General features: G+C 42.0%; 1 protein-coding gene across 2 annotated transcripts in view; it reads left to right on the top strand.

Moving 5' to 3' along the window:
• Positions 1–16434, top strand: part of LOC115207677 (calcium/calmodulin-dependent protein kinase type 1) — a 60271-nt gene that overhangs the window by 28209 nt on the left and 15628 nt on the right. The gene's annotated exons all lie outside the window — the stretch shown is intronic.

The following is a 16434-nucleotide window of genomic DNA, read 5'->3' as shown; positions in this document are numbered from 1 at the left end:
TGTGAACAAATTAGTCTTTCCCCTCTCCAGAGACACTCTCCAGAGGACAAACACATACAAGCATGAGAGGCTATCTCCCTGTTCATGGCACCATGTCTTTAGCCCTCCCTCTGTTCAACCACCCCACTGTCCCTCAGCTCTGCTCCATACATTTCTTCCATCTGTCCAGCTCTTTATCCCACCAGCTCCCCCATCTATCTGGCTCTCTGTTCTACTACATCCTGACTTATCTATCATCCCTCCATCCCATAGGTCTCCACGACAGTGTTCCCTCTGTCCTCTACAGCTCAGGCTGTGGGTTCAGTGTGCTGACACAGCTCTCTGTGCTGCATGTCTGAGTTACTGGCCAAGCCAGGAGAACATAACCCCTATCTATCCTGAGCCAGCTCAGACAGCACTGTGATTTACTGTACTGGAACCTATAGAGAGCTATCCTCTCTCCCTGCCCTCGATCTCTAACTCTCTCTTTTTCTCATTCCTCTCTTCTGCTCTCTTAAACACACACACACACACACACACACACACACACACACACACACACACACACACACACACACACACACACACACACACACACACACACACACACACACACACACACACACACACACACACACACACACACACACATTCACATGCATGCACTGGTTGCATCACTGCCTGGTATGGCAACTGCTCGGCCTCCGACCGCAAGGCACTACAGAAGGTAGTGCGTACGGCCCAGTACATCACTGGGGCCAAGCTTCCTGCCATCCAGGTCCTCTATACCAAGCGGTGTGAGAGGAAGGCCCCAAAAATTGTCAAAGTCTCCAGCCACCCTAGTCATAGACTGTTCTCTCTGCTACCACACGTCAAGCGGTACCGGACTGCCACGTCTTGGTCCAAGAGGCTTCTAAACAGCTTCTATCCCCAAACCATAAGACTACTGAACATCTAATCAAATGTCTACCCAGACTACTTGCATTGCCCCTCCCCTTTTACGCTGCCGCTACTCTCTGTTATTATCTATGCATACGTCACTTTAATAACTCTACCCACATGTATATATTACTCCAATTAACTTGACTAACCGGTGCCCCCGCACATTGACTCTGTACCGGTACCCCCTGTATATAGCCTCGCTATTGTTATTTTACTGCTGCTCTTTAATTATTTGTTACTCTATTTCTTATTTTTTTAGGTATTTTTCTTAAAACTGCATTGTTGGTTTAAGGGCTTGTGAGTAAGCATTTCACTGTAAGGTCTACACCTGTTGTATTCATCGCATGTGACAAGTACAATTTGATTTGACACACACAAATTTGATATACTGTATCTTCTCCCTTGTTTCTCTATCACTATCTTAATATTTCCCCGTTTCTTTTCTCTTTTCATCTCTCATCTTTTCTTCCTGGTTTTTGTGCGTCTCATTATAATTTGCCTAATCATTAGAGAAAATAATGCACATATGCAAAACCACAGCAAGTACTTCAGCTTCGACTCAATCTGTTTGCATTTGCTGTTGACTGCATCACATTTGGTTTACAGATGACTAACATTTGATAGAGAGAAAGGGAAATTTAGTGTGAGAGAAATGGAGAGAGAGAAACTGAGAAAGGGTGATAGAAATAGTCACTTGTGCACATGAGAGAGGGATGTGCTAGAAAGTAGGAGAGGGTTGGATAAGTGAGAGAGAGAAGGAGAAAGGATGAGTGCAGATACCTTGGTTGTTTACTGTGGCCCAAGGCAGCTCCTCCTGTTAGCGACATGTTTTGGTAACAGGAGGATTCTGAGGGAGAAACCTGCACATGCACACTGCAGTGACTGTATGGGACCTGTTGTTGTGGCTTCAGAGAATTACTAATGACACCATTGCATGCAAGCAGTGGGTCATGTTTAGGTTAAATAAAGAAGTCAAGTCAAGCGCTCATCTGTCCTATGAGAGGAAACCAGAACCCCTATCTATCCTAAGCCAGCTCAGACAGCACTGTAATTTACTGTACCGGACCCTGCAGACAGTTGGCCCAGCTCCTCTATCCTCTCTCCCTGCTCTCTCTTTTTCTCTTTCTCCTTATCTTGTCTTCTCTCTCTTCTGCTCTCTTTCTTAAGCGCACACACACCACACACACACACACACACACACACACACACACACACACACACACACACACACACACACACACACACACACACACACACACACACACACACACACACACACACACGTTTTGGTAACAGGGGGATTTTGAGAGAGAAACCAGCTGTATGGGGCCTGTTGTTGTGTCTTGTGGCTTCAGAGAATCACTAATGACACCATTGCATGAAAGCAGTGGCTCATGTTTAGTTTAAATAAAGAGGTCCAGTCAACCAGTCATCTGCCTGTGAGAGGAACCCAGTACCAATTTAGCCTCACCTTATGAAAGTACGATTGGAACTATATATATATATATATATTTTTTTTTTTTATCTCCGCTAGCTCAATGCCATTTATATTTGTTTTGTTATTTGTTGTTGGGGAGGTTACAGGTTACAGGTGCATTTCATGTATCCATAGGCTGCCACTCAAAAGAAGAAAAAAACATTAAGAAATACATATAGAGTTGAATAATACAAAGTTGAATAACAAATTTACTATTAACAGGAAAAGAAAACAAAAAAGAAGTGGGCCTGCACCCCCAACCTCCTACTCCATTCCCCCTACCCCACACAGTCAACATGTCTCCATCTAACCCCCCACTCCTGGAAACCATGTCCCCCCCAGAAACTAGGGTTGCTCGTCAGTCACCCACCTGAGGCATATTGCTTTGCCATTCATCTGCCGCCATCACCTCATGTTTCAACATGATAATGCACTGCCCTATGTCGCAAGGATCTGTACAAAATTGCTGGAAGCTGAAAATATCCCACTTCTTCCATTGTCTGCATACTCACCACTTCCCCATTGAGCATGTTTGGGATGCTCTGGATCAACATGTACAACAGAGTGTTTCAGTTCCCGCCAATATCCAGCAACTTCGCACAGCTATTGAAGAGGAGTGGGACAACATTCCACAGGCCACAACCAACAGCCTGATAAATTCTATGCGAAGGAAATGTATTGCACTGCATGAGGCAAATGGTGGTCACACCAGATACTGACTGCTTTTCTGATCCATACCCGTACCTTTTTTTAAGGTATCTGTAACCAATCCGTAGATCAGGGCCTAATTAATTAATTTGAATTGAGTGATTTCCTTATATGAACTGTAACTCAGTAAAATCTTTGACATTTTTGCATGTTGAATTTTTATATCACTTGTTAAATCCACTGCAATCAGAACGAGATTGGTTAAAGGATGTTAAAGTGTAACTGACAGCATTTTAACTACTTTGCAGACAATCATAATATCAGTAAAACATATTAAATTCCCAGTTTATGCTTCAAAACTAACTTTCTAAAATGTTTCAAAACTAGGTTATTATTCACTCAAAATGTAAGGCATTGTTGGGAGAATAGATGGATGCAGTTCAATGCATAATTAACCTCTACAGGATCGGTGTCGCCCCCCCCCCTTGTTCAAGGCAAAACTGCTATATCTCCTTAAAGTTGGATGGGTTCTGCTGGTGTACAGCAATCTTTAAGTCATACCACAGATTCTCAATTTGATTGAGGTCTGGGCTTTGACTAGGCCATTCCAAGACATTTAAATGTTCTTAAACTAGTCAAGTGTTGCTTTAGCAGTATGTTTAGGGTCATTGTCCTGCTGGAAGGTGAACCTCTGTCCTAGTCTCAAATCTCTGGAAGACTGAAGCAGGTTTCCCTCAAGAATTTCCCTGTATTTAGCACCATCCATCATTCCTTCAATTCTGACCAATTTCCCAGTCCTTGCTGATGAAAAACATCCCCACAGCATGATGCTGCCACTACAATGCTTCACTGTGGGGATGGGGTTCTCGGGGTGATGAGAGGTGTTGGGTTTACGCCAGACATAGCGTTTTGTTTGATGGCCAAAAAGCTCAGTTTTAGACTCATCTGACCAGAGTACCTTCTTCTATATGTTTGGAGAGTCTCCCACATGCCTTTTGGGGAACACCAAACGTGTTTGCTTATTTTTTTCTTTAAGCAATGGCTTTTTTTCTGGCCACTTTTCCGTAAAGCCCAGCTCTGTAGAGATACTCCAATCTCCGCTGTGGAGGTTTGCAGCTCCTTCAGGGTTATCTTTGGTCTCTTTGTTGCCTCCTTGCCTGGTCCGTGAGTTTTGGTGGGCGGCCCTCTCTTGGCAGGTTTGTTGTGGTGTATTATTCCGTCCATTTTTTAATAATGGATTTAATGGTGCTCTGTGGGATGTTCAACGTTTTGGATATTTTTTTATAACCCAACCCTGATCTGTACTTCTCCACAACTTTGTCCCTGACCTGTTTGGAGAGCTCCTTGGTCTTCATAGTGCTGCTTGCTTGGTGGTGCCCCTTGCTTAGTGTTGTTGCTGACTCTGGGGCCTTTCAGAGCAGGTGTAAAAATACTGAGATCATGTGAGAGATCATGTGACTCTTAGATTGCACACAGGTGGACTTTATTTAACTAATTATGTAATTGGTTGCACCAGATCTTATTTAGGGGCTTCATAGCAAAGGGGGTGAATACATATGCACCCACCACTTTTTTGTTTTAATTTTTAATTTTTATTTTGGAAATAAGTGATTTTCAATTCACTTCACCAATTTGGACTATTTTGTGTATGTCCATTACATGCAATCCAAATAAAAATCAATTTAAATTACAGGTTGTAATGCAACAAAATAGGAAAAATGCCAAGGGGATGAATACTTTTGCAAGGTACTGTATCTGATAAGGGCAGAAAGCTTAAATTCTTGTTAATCTAACTGCTCTGTCCAATTTACAGTAGCTATTACAGTGAAATAATTCCATGCTATTGTTTGAAGAGAGTACAGAGTTATGAACTTGAAAATGTATCAATAAACTAATTAGGCACTTTTGGGCAGACTTGATATAACATTTTGAACAGAAATGCAATGGTTTATTGGATCAGTCTAAAACTTTGCACATACGCTGCTGCTATCTACTGGTAAAAATCGAAATTGCGCCTAACCTGGAATAATACATTGTGACCTTTCTCTTGCATTTCAAAGATTGTTTTTTTCTCTGTATTTCACCAGATCTAATGTGTTATATTCTCCTAAATTAATTTCACATTTCCACAAACTTCAAAGTGTTTCCTTTAAAATGGTATCAAGAATATGCATATCCTTGCTTCAGGTCCTGAGCTACAGGCAGTTAGATTTGGGTATGTCATTTTAGGTGAAAAAAAAGGGTTCGATCCTTAACTTAATTCACCAATACATTTCTTGTTAGTCCAAAAAATCAGCTGGCCTGGTACATTGTTTGCTACTGCCACCCATTCGGGATGCACCGTTTCAGTTTCAATGACTCAATATTTTGAACAAAAACGGATGACTGTAACTAAGACTGTGAATGTCAATACAATCAAACTAGCAAGGGCACTTATCACAAGTCACTCATAACGTGGCTAATAGGCTAGCGCACTTGTGTTAAACACAAGGCGCGTGGGCCGAATAGGACACACATGCGAGTATAAATGCATCAACAGTTGAGTCATCTACTTTCTGATATTACAGCCTGATGTGCATGATATTACAGCCTGATGTGCATGATATTACAGCCTGATGTGCATGATATTACAGCCTGATGTGCATGATATTACAGCCTGATGTGCATGATATTACAGCCTGATGTGCATGATATTACAGCCTGATGTGCATGATATTACAGCCTGATGTGCATGATATTACAGCCTGATGTGCATGATATTACAGCCTGATGTGCATGATATTACAGCCTGATGTGCATGATATTACAGCCTGATGTGCATGATATTACAGCCTGATGTGCATGATATTACAGCCTGATGTGCATGCATCGGTGAATTGAACTTCAACTTCACTGCTTTCTTGTGCTCCTTTTACAGCAGGCAGCAGAGAGAAAGTGTACAGACACATGCCACAGTCCTAGCTAGGCTACTAAAATGTTGCAGTCTGGCTTTGATTTTTAAAGCTTGACAATGAATAACCAAAAAACTAAACCTGCAACAAAACATCATGCAAAAGAGAAACATGTAGGCCTATTACAGCAACAATTGCTGTAATAGGCCTACAAGCAGGCAAGTTCCAATTCAGTTGTCAAGCCGTGGGTTTGGACAAGTATTATTTGGTAGGCAAGCTGCAGAAGGATGAGTAAGCTACTTTTCCCCATCTTTTATCAGTGCAATTTTGACGGCCTACTAGTTGAATAAGTTTGAGAGGGTTTATCTAATGTTCCCTCCTTAGATTTTAGCTCATCTTGCTCTGGCTAGCATTAGTTGTTGATCTGGTTGTTGTTGATGTACATAGGCAACTGAGGGAGAGATGTAAGAGGACTCCCATGGTATTTACATATTTGCAGAAATCCATTCAGGTATATTTTGTGGCTTTTGGCGAATGCTTTCTAATGATCTAAAGTCATTCTGTTGCAACTGCCTGTAAACACACAGTCCAGTTCAAAGTGCATGATGGCAGGCCCATTTGGCAAATGGATTATTTGCATATAGGCCTACTGTATCTCTGATTGGCTATGGTACACTGGTCTGCGTAGACGCCGGTCCTAGACTGGACAGATGGTTTTTATTCGGTTTTATTTATCGCAGGGTCTATAAATTGTTCAAACGCGTGGCAGCTTTCAGACTCTATATTGCTATAGAATTTTCCAAAAAGCCTTACTATACGTCATTCCCAAACATTCTATGAATTTATGAAAACTTGAAAATTACGATATCTAGGTGCTCGCTTGTCAGAAAATGTAAAATCTTTATATGAACAGATTTGAATACGATTTAATGTTGCTAAAATGCTGTCAGTTCCACTTTAAGCCTTGAGACAATTGAGACATGGATTGTGTATGTGTGCCATTCATAGGGTGAATGGGCAAGACAAAGATTTAAGTGCCTTTGAAAGAGGTATGGTAGTCGGTGCCAGGCACACCGGTTTGTGTCAGGAACTGCAACACTGCTGGGTTTTTCACACTCAACAGTTTCCTGTGTATATCAAGAATGGTCCACCACCCTAAGGACATCCAGGCAACTTCATACAACTGTGGGAAGCATTGGAGTCAACATTGGCCAGCATCCCTGTGGAATGCTTTTGGCACCTTGTAGAGTCCATGCCCTGACAAATTGAGGCTGTTCTGAGGGCAAAAGGAGGAAAGAGGAGCACCTTCCTTATATGGTGTTGCACCCAATGTTTGGTATACTCAGTGTAAGTCTTGAAATCTCACTATCGATTTTATCCCAATAGCCAGAAGGGGGACACAAGTGAGGCTCAATGTCAATCTGTCTCATTTATTGATTTAACTATTACGCTTTCATGTCATTTTAATGTGCCTGGAGAATTCAATTCACAGTGTCTTTTAAGCCTTTTAACTTGATTCTCTGACACTGGTCCCCTAACTCCATGCTATCAACTCCCAGGATGTAATCTTTCTGTGGGCACATCAGTCGCTAATGGGCCTACCACCACCACCATAGATCTCTCTTTACTTTGATGTCCACCAGCGAAAGCATGGGAAGGATCAGTCAGGAGAGCAGTGTTTTGAGGAATGCTTTGTGAGTTCTGACTAACTGCCCCCTGATACTTTTCATGCTAGCGGGAGGAAAGGGCTTTTTGGTATCAATTTACTCACAGGTTGTATGTCACTATTTACAAGAACGGTGGTAAGCATGAATACTGTAACATGCAAAGCTTTTACAGATATCAGTTTTTGGATGTATCAGTTTGGACATATCAGTGTACTTCAAGTCTATGAAGGTTTTAATAAAAGCTGTAAAGTGCAACCCAAAGTAGAATGTCTCTGTGTTTTTTGTGTCAGGAGAACAAATGGCTCACTAGAGACATGGACAGCAGTTCAGCAGCGTACATTAACCACCGGCAGCTCTGTCCTGACCCACTTCTATTAGTATCAACCCTGCATAATTGCAGCACAGCACAGGATAGCCTGCAGTGTCTGGGCCACACACACCTGGTGTTTGTCCCTCTTACATAAGACCATCTGCTTTTAACCACTACTGAGACAGGGGTTCATGACTGATGGCCAAATATGCCAGACACTCAGTAACACACAAGGCACTTTGGACAGCTACTATAGGAAAGATGCTAACTGAGTGTTTATCAAAGAGTCTGTTTAGGTAACCTTCTGTATGTTGAACCTTTTGGGGGCTTGTGGTAGTCTGGGACATGCACTATTCTATTAGGTTCTTACACTTTCAGTGATACGGCTCCCTGGCTTTGTTGGGTCATGATGGTACTTTGCTTTTTCTCCAGATTAGGATGACTCATGCTAAATAAATGGACATGAGGATGATTTTCTCACTTGCCAAATAGGAAAAAAGTAATCCCTCTGTATTTAGCTCAGTAAGAGTTAGTGAAAGTCTGCTTTATCACTTATCAGCACATGAGTTCCTTTGGCTGAACCTTTCTGTTCCAGTAGCTTCCACACTATATGTGACTACCTCTCCCAGCTGTGTTTGTGTGCTTGTCAGATCATAACATATTCTTCTTCACAGAGCTTTTGAGGAAAAGTATCCTGCTTCTGAAGAAGGCTCATGCCTAAACTTGGTCAGCCTTTTCTCTAATAACACGTCTTTATTTTTAGCCCAGTTTCCTGTATGAAACCACTCAAGGCTGGCACAAATGTGAGCATTTCTGTCCGCCTGGGTTTACTTTCATCTTTGTTAAAGTGTTAAATAGTCAAGCACATAAAATGTGAGTTTCCCATTCCTCTCCATTCCTCTCCATTCCTCTCCATTCCTCTCCATTCCTCTACATTCCTCTACATTCCTCTCCATTCCTCTCCATTCCTCTCCATTCCTCTCCATTCCTCTACATTCCTCTCCATTCCTCTCCATTCCTCTCCATTCCTCTCCATTCCTCTGCCACCCTAGGTGTCCGCCCCCTTATTATTTTGTCCCACTCTCTCCTCTGTCTCAGAGAACTAGTGGTGACTCCATCACAGAGTAGGCCCTAGAGCCACACAGCCTCAGCCAATCATACACAAGATGCAATGGGAATTGTGAGAAACAAGCGGAAACAAATGTCCCTTTGACATCAAGTCATGAATTCCATGGACGTTCCAGTTAAGTGTGCTTATTGGCCTTTATTGTCGTCATATTACTGTGTGCACTACGTAGTGTGTCCTGAGAGGAGTATGAGAGAAGTAATACTAGGAAAGAGAGGACAGAGGGGAATATTAGTGGACATGGAAACACTATCATAGGGAGTAAAAATGGAAAATGAGGGGTGGAGGGGGATTCAGAGAAAGGAGAGTGAGGGATATGAGGGGTTGTCCTCCCTCTTCTGGCCTGGCCTGCTGTTGTCACAGTAATACCAGTCTGTAATCAGTTATCATAGATGATGCTGGCCCAATGGAGAAAAGGAGGAGGATAGGATGGAGGGATGAAAAAACAGAGAAAATTAATGTGAGAGTGAAAGAGATCAGGAGAGGGAAAGAAAGTAGAGATGTCAAGGGGAGAAGCGTGTGAGAGAGCAGGAAGGAGATGTAGCTCCTTTGATCAGTCTTGCAGAGCGGCGGAGGATAGGATCGAGGGATGAGAGGATTGGAGGGAGGAGAGAAAGCAGGGGAATGAGAGTGGTCTCTTTAATGAGCTCACCGGGACCATTGTTTCTATCAGGCAGGTTTGCATGTTATCAAAGGTGCTGAGGGAAGTTTGGAATGTCCACATCAGTATGGCTATAGCAGGGGTGCCAGACAGTGGGTTTCTGCTCTGTCGTCACTGGCTTATGCAAGAACAGACTGGCTCCCCGGGCTAGCTGAGAGCCATCTGAGTGACCCTGAGGGGGATTAGCACTACACAGAGAACTGTCATTCACACTATATGCTGTTACTCATAATGTTAGACACAGCTCTATCAGGGTTCTCTTAAAGAAGCGTTTGTAGTCACGGCTGTCATTTTGCACGCAAATGGTCCAACATTTTGCCAGTGTGCTCTTGGAGTTGTTTTTTGACACGCGCTATCAATGGCTTTTAGGCAAGATCTCAAACTGTCATATCATAGCATTGTTAATGGTGTTGAAAAGAGGAATGAAGGATTTCATCACTCGTTTTTTATTCAAAGTAGAGAGAGCTGACCTTTCCTTCGTCTTGCTTCATTTGGCTCATATGTTCTTGTTTCCTACCTGCTTGACCAAGAGTCTAAGTGGTACAGATGGCTCAGTTGTTGCATGGTCCAGAAAACACCAGGCCCATGTTCAGCAGGCAGGAAATAAGAGGAAAGGCCCAAGATGGTGTATTCCTATCTCAGTTTGCCTCACTATGGGGGAGCTCTGTGTTTGCTTCCCAGAATCTTACACACCAGCAGAGACTGCTTTCATTTTAGCCTGGTACTGCTTTATATGACCTTTATTTCTGCCACACGACAACACTCTAATGAGTGTGTGTGGATGGGTGTTTGCCTGTGTGTGTGTTTGTTTTGTATGAGTGTGTACACCTTTTTTTGTGTGCTTGTGTGTGGGAGAGTGTGTTAGGCTTTGAATTCCTTTGATGCACAGCAAAGTCATTAAAATATGAGGCAGAGAGAGCGAACCACACTCACAGGAGGTTGCTATTAGCAATGGAATCTAAGCAACACCAAGTCTTTATTTTAAGCGCTATTTGCAGATGGGGAAAATGTTCTAACAATCTTCCACTGCCAGAGATTTAATGGCTCGATTATTCCAATGTTTGTTTTTTGTTTCATATAGAGCAGATACCCTTTGCTTGTCAGCGTTACTGTGTCGTAAGATCAGATAGGACAAGTGTTTTAACTTCCCCAGTTTGGCAATAACAAAGCTCTGTGCACTTTCTGGCCAGTACATAGTGTTTTAGTGTATGTCTGCTTGATTCACCTTGTTTTATTGGTGCATAATAAAGTTGCATTGGTGTATAATAAAGTTTTATTGGTAGATAATAAGGTCTTGTATGACATCATGACTGCGTGATTACTTGTGAACAACATACTCTGCAACTCTCTGATAACACTAGTCAGTCCTCCTGAACCTGAAGTTTGCATACAGACCATAGCCTTTACAAACAGTATGCTATAGTTTACATGTTGCTTATATACAGTTTGCATAAGGAGTGTGAAGCGATGAATTATACATGCACTGTATAATGGCTGTATATCGTAGGATACACTGTGTGCATTAGAGCTGGTAGTGTGTATGTGATGTAGACCTATGTGTGGATAGGGACTAGTGTATACAGTAAATACTCTCCAAGTCTATGGGTTAGATTTAGTACACTTAGATTTATAGAAAAAAGCTTGAACTTTGTCCTCTGTGTCTACAAGACAAAGACGATCAACCTCTATTGAGTCAACTTGTTTTAGAGGAAATCCAATTGTAAAAGTTATTTGTAATCCAATTGTAAACGTTTCAGAGGACAATCATACACTCTTTCGCTGGCCCTTAGTGTATTTTTAACTCTCTCCCTTAGGGACCCTGCCTGGCCACTGAATGAATTTGGCATGGCTTATGAAAGCCTTTGATTCAAACAGTGAGGATCTTAAGGCTCCGTTGGGACACTAGACTGTCAGCATAGTGACAGGCTGTCTTAAGAAGCTCTGAAGCAAAATGTTGATTTAAGAGATGGACTGTTAAGGGACAGTTGGCTGTTAAAATAACTTTCTGCTAGGATGCTTGACTATGTGAACAATTGGCTGTTTTAACTGTTGATTGACTTAAATACTAAACCTTTTGGTATTATTATTAGTATAGTTGACTGTTTGGACTGTTTGACTACACTCTTAGTAAAAAGGGTTCCAAAAGGGTTATTCAGCTGTCCTCATACGAGAACTGTTTCTGGTTCCAGGTAGAACCATTTTTGGTTCCAGGTAGAATTATTTTGAGTTCCATGTAGAACCCTCTGTGGAAAGGGTTTTACATGGAACCCAAAAGGGTTCTACCTGGAACCAAAAACGGTTCTTCAAGAGTGTAGTATCATAGTCTGTATAGAAGAGCACAAAGCTGTGTACTGTTGCGATAGGAGGGTGTTTGGATAGTGTCTAGCTGTGTACTGTTGCGATAGCTGTGTGTTTGGATAGTGTCTAAGCTGTGTACTGTTGCGATAGCTGTGTGTTTGGATAGTGTCTAAGCTGTGTACTGTTGCGATAGCTGTGTGTTTGGATAGTGTCTAGCTGTGTACTGTTGCGATAGCTGTGTGTTTGGATAGTGTCTAAGCTGTGTACTGTTGCGATAGCTGTGTGTTTGGATAGTGTCTAAGCTGTGTACTGTTGCGATAGCTGTGTGTTTGGATAGTGTCTAAGCTGTGTACTGTTGCGATAGGAGGGTGTTTGGATAGTGTCTAAGCTGTGTACTGTTGCGATAGCTGTGTGTTTGGATAGTGTCTAGCTGTGTACCGTTGCGATAGCTGTGTGTTTGGATAGTGTCTAAGCTGTGTACTGTTGCGATAGCTGTGTGTTTGGATAGTGTCTAAGCTGTGTACTGTTGCGATAGCTGTGTGTTTGGATAGTGTCTAAGCTGTGTACTGTTGCGATAGGAGGGTGTTTGGATAGTGTCTAAGCTGTGTACTGTTGCGATAGGTGTGTGTTTGGATAGTGTCTAAGCTGTGTACTGTTGCGATAGGAGGGTGTTTGGATAGTGTCTAGCTGTGTACTGTTGCGATAGGTGTGTGTTTGGATAGTGTCTAAGCTGTGTACTGTTGCGATAGGTGTGTGTTTGGATAGTGTCTATGTGAGTGTATCTTAGAGGAGGCTCTGTCTGCTGGTATTAGTAGTATGTTGGGACTGTTTGGTGTTGGATAATGTCAGGGCCAGGCGTCTTCCCCGACCTGTGTCTCTTGGTGATGATAGGAACATCCTGTTAGGATCAGCTCAGTAAATACCCACCCCCCGGCTCTGCTCCATCCCAGCCAAAACCCACAGCACAGCACGTCACTGAACCAAAACCACTCGCCCTGTTCCTAATAAATATTAAGAAGACTGCATAGTATATTTTCTTAACGTCCCTCAAGATGTCAAGGGGATTTCTTCAGCATTAGTCAGAAGGATATATGTTGTTTGTTATGAAAAAAACTGGAGGTGATTTAAAGCCTCCAAGATGTTTTATAAGGCATCATTATCAGTCAAACATCTAAATGTACTGGAGAGCATGTTTACTGTCTGTTATCACGTATCTTCTGTGTAAATACAGCAGGTCTGTGAAAACAGGACACATTGGCACGTGACAGGATGTGGTACTGTCATGTTTGATTATACCCTAACAATAGAGCAAACTAATCCTGAAACAGACTTGCAAGGTTATGAGTTCATCATTATCATCATCCATCATTGTTATTATCATGGGTCTTTTTTGGGAGAATGTTTGCACTCTGCCATTTCTAGTCTGGTCTTTCTGGAGGCAGTTTCAGAGTTCAGAATTGCATTTGCTACAGATTCTAGAGTGGAATTTGAACTGGTGACCTCCCCACCCTCTGCTGCAGGGCTGGATTTGGGCCCAGAGTCACAATGACCAGTATAGAGCCATGTTTCCTAATGGTGAACTGTGGCCAGCAGTGGCGTGTATTCATGGAGGCAAAGGGAAGCCAGGTTTCCCCCAAAAATGTACCAAGATTAAAAAAATATATATATTTAGTCTCTCTGTGTTTTACAATTTTCCTTTAATTATCAAGAGGCTGAATGTATCTCACCAGAGAAATCATCCGAGTGAAACAGTGCTCCTCTGTCTCAGGATGTGTAGGCCATCTATCTGATGCTGTCTGGTCAAAAAGAGTATGACATTGTTACTGCCCGTAGCATTGATTGCAAAGGAAGCCAGCAAACATTTGGCCTCTCTTGATAATACATTTTTTAAAAAATAGTCAATCGGCGTTCAGCTAAACTGAGTGAGCTCAACTGTGAATGGTCCTGGTGCACCAAAAACAAAAGTGTCAAGGGAAGCCAGTTTGGATTTGGCTTCACACCAATCACAAGCCAAACGTCATTTACAGATTAAAAAAAACTTGAATTGTTGCATCTCATTGTGTCGTTGTCCTCCGGTGGCTAGCTATCTAAAATTGTCCCATTCCTAAATTAGCCATGGATGGAGATAGGGATTTGGACTTGTGGTTTTACTTAATTCTATTTACTGGTCAATGATTAAAACAGTGATTCTGATCTAACCATAAATTCATACATTGTGCTCCTGACCTGAGAGGATAGAAGTTCAAAATGTAGCTAGATGTGGTATGATAATGTTTACTAGCTGGCCAAGTGCATCATTGCGCATGAAAGTATGTTAGGCTAGTGAGCTAGAATTTTAGCCAGGTAGCCTAGGACAACAAAAACTTAAAACGTGTACTGTATGACAGAGTCATGAAAGAGAGGATGATGGCATTGGCGTTTCTGGGTGAGACAACTTTTTTTTTTAACTTGCGCGCACACACACCCACACACACACACACACACACACACACACACACACACACACACACACACACACACACACAGAGAGAGAGATCATATTTAGCACATGTTGATTAGTCTAAATAGTTTTTGGTATCTTAGTTCTCACTGTATTAGACTAAGCATAGGGGATTTTATTATATTGAACAATTGAAGTTGAATTGGTGCTGGAATAATGAATGCAGCTCCTGTTTTCTATGCAACTTGTGGTAACTCTCCGTGTTTCTAAATCAATAGTTTAGTTTAGTAGTCTGAAAATGTTGAAAACATTAACTTGCTTGACCATGCTGTAGGTCAGGGTTACCCAACTGACGGCCGAAAATATGTTTTTTCATTGTAAGACATAAAAGACTGTAGAAATCAGCTCCAAGTGATTTAATTTAAGAAATTTCCAAGGATTCCCACACATAATAGAGAGACACGTGATCGTATACAAATGTAAGCAAGGTTTGAAATTATGATGTTTTAGTCAAGCATTATATCTGTTTGGGCTTTTTACGGTCAATTTGCAGTCTACAAATTATTTATAATTATGTTCCCGGCCCCCTGACCATCCACTCAACAAAAAATCGTCCCGCGGCTGAATCTATATAGTTGATGATCCTGTAGGTCATGTAACTGTTTTTTTGTGGACTTCACCGGACAGATGTTGCTCTCCAGTTTTGGGATGAAACAAAGGTGCGGGTGAATTTATTCTGCCACTGTGCCTTCTTATTGTCTCGGCCTTAGGCTTATATATGACAGTGTCACGGGATATGAACTAACAGGTTATAGAGCAAACAACGCAATTATCACAACACATATGTTGTAATCTGGCTTTCTTTTCTGGCTTGGCTTCTTCAGGGATTTTACCCAGACACCGCTACTGGTGACCAGTCTCCTTGGGTCGTAGCTGGGTTGAGACAAGAAACATGGTTCTATTTAGTGAGTCACAAGAATACTAAAACGTTCTGTTTCCACAGTGATTTAGATGAGGTAATATGTTTACAATTTCTCTTAGCAAGAGCAGGAAGAACACTCAACAACAACCATCTACCAAATTCAAGACTTTGCACGACATTGAGGAATTACCATTGAAAAAACGGTTTCGTCCAATTGACAATTTATAGAAGATTTGTCTCTTTTGTTTTCCTGCGTGTTGTTGGTGTGTTTCTACTGAAATAACCCGGTGAGCACAATCATTCCCATTGTGGTTTAAGGTCAGTGATTGGCTTGACTCCTGAATGTTAAGCGTTTGATGCTGTTTTGCAGGGTTATAAATAGCATGCAAACGTTTTTTTTCTTTCAGTCCTTTCAAATGAATGAACCAGTCCCGAGGGTCAAAACACAAATCTAACACATCCTTTGTTGTCGTTACGTGTAACACCTGTGCCCATGTGTACCAAACACACAAACAATAACACGTGTTGTCCAACATCCATTATGTCCTACTTTAATTCCAGGAAGTCAGAATCAGATGGAGCAGGCTGACCACAACAACCCCTCAGTTCCATTTCAGGTGTGCCTGAGAGCATGCGTCATCATTATCCAAAGCCAAACATATGGCTGGCCTTTGGGATTTGATCACCTGTATTGGAAAAGTCAAATTTAATGTCATTTTAGTAAAACATTTTTATTCTCTGACTGTGTATTGCACCTACGGCTTGCCATTAGTGAAGAAGAGGCTTCCACCATTTTGTTATGCAGCGTCTTCTCTGAGACCCTGGCATGGTGCCATCATGCCATGCCTTGTCTTACTGTAGATTATGTTTGTATAAAACCTGCCCTCTGAGGCTTAAGGCTCAGCCATGTCCATGTCCTGCACACAGCTACCAGCAACCTAGAGAAAGATAAGACTGAGTGAGGCTGGGGACTGTTACCACTGCATAACACACACATATGTACACAAACCACGCACATGCACACATACGTCCTCAGACATGTACGCAAGTTACAACACTTGAGGAAACAAGCC

Source organism: Salmo trutta, chromosome 14 (genome assembly GCF_901001165.1).
Source record: "Salmo trutta chromosome 14, fSalTru1.1, whole genome shotgun sequence".
In the NCBI taxonomy this organism is placed as follows: Eukaryota; Metazoa; Chordata; class Actinopteri; order Salmoniformes; family Salmonidae; genus Salmo; species Salmo trutta.
This window is presented reverse-complemented; position numbering and strand designations above follow the sequence as displayed.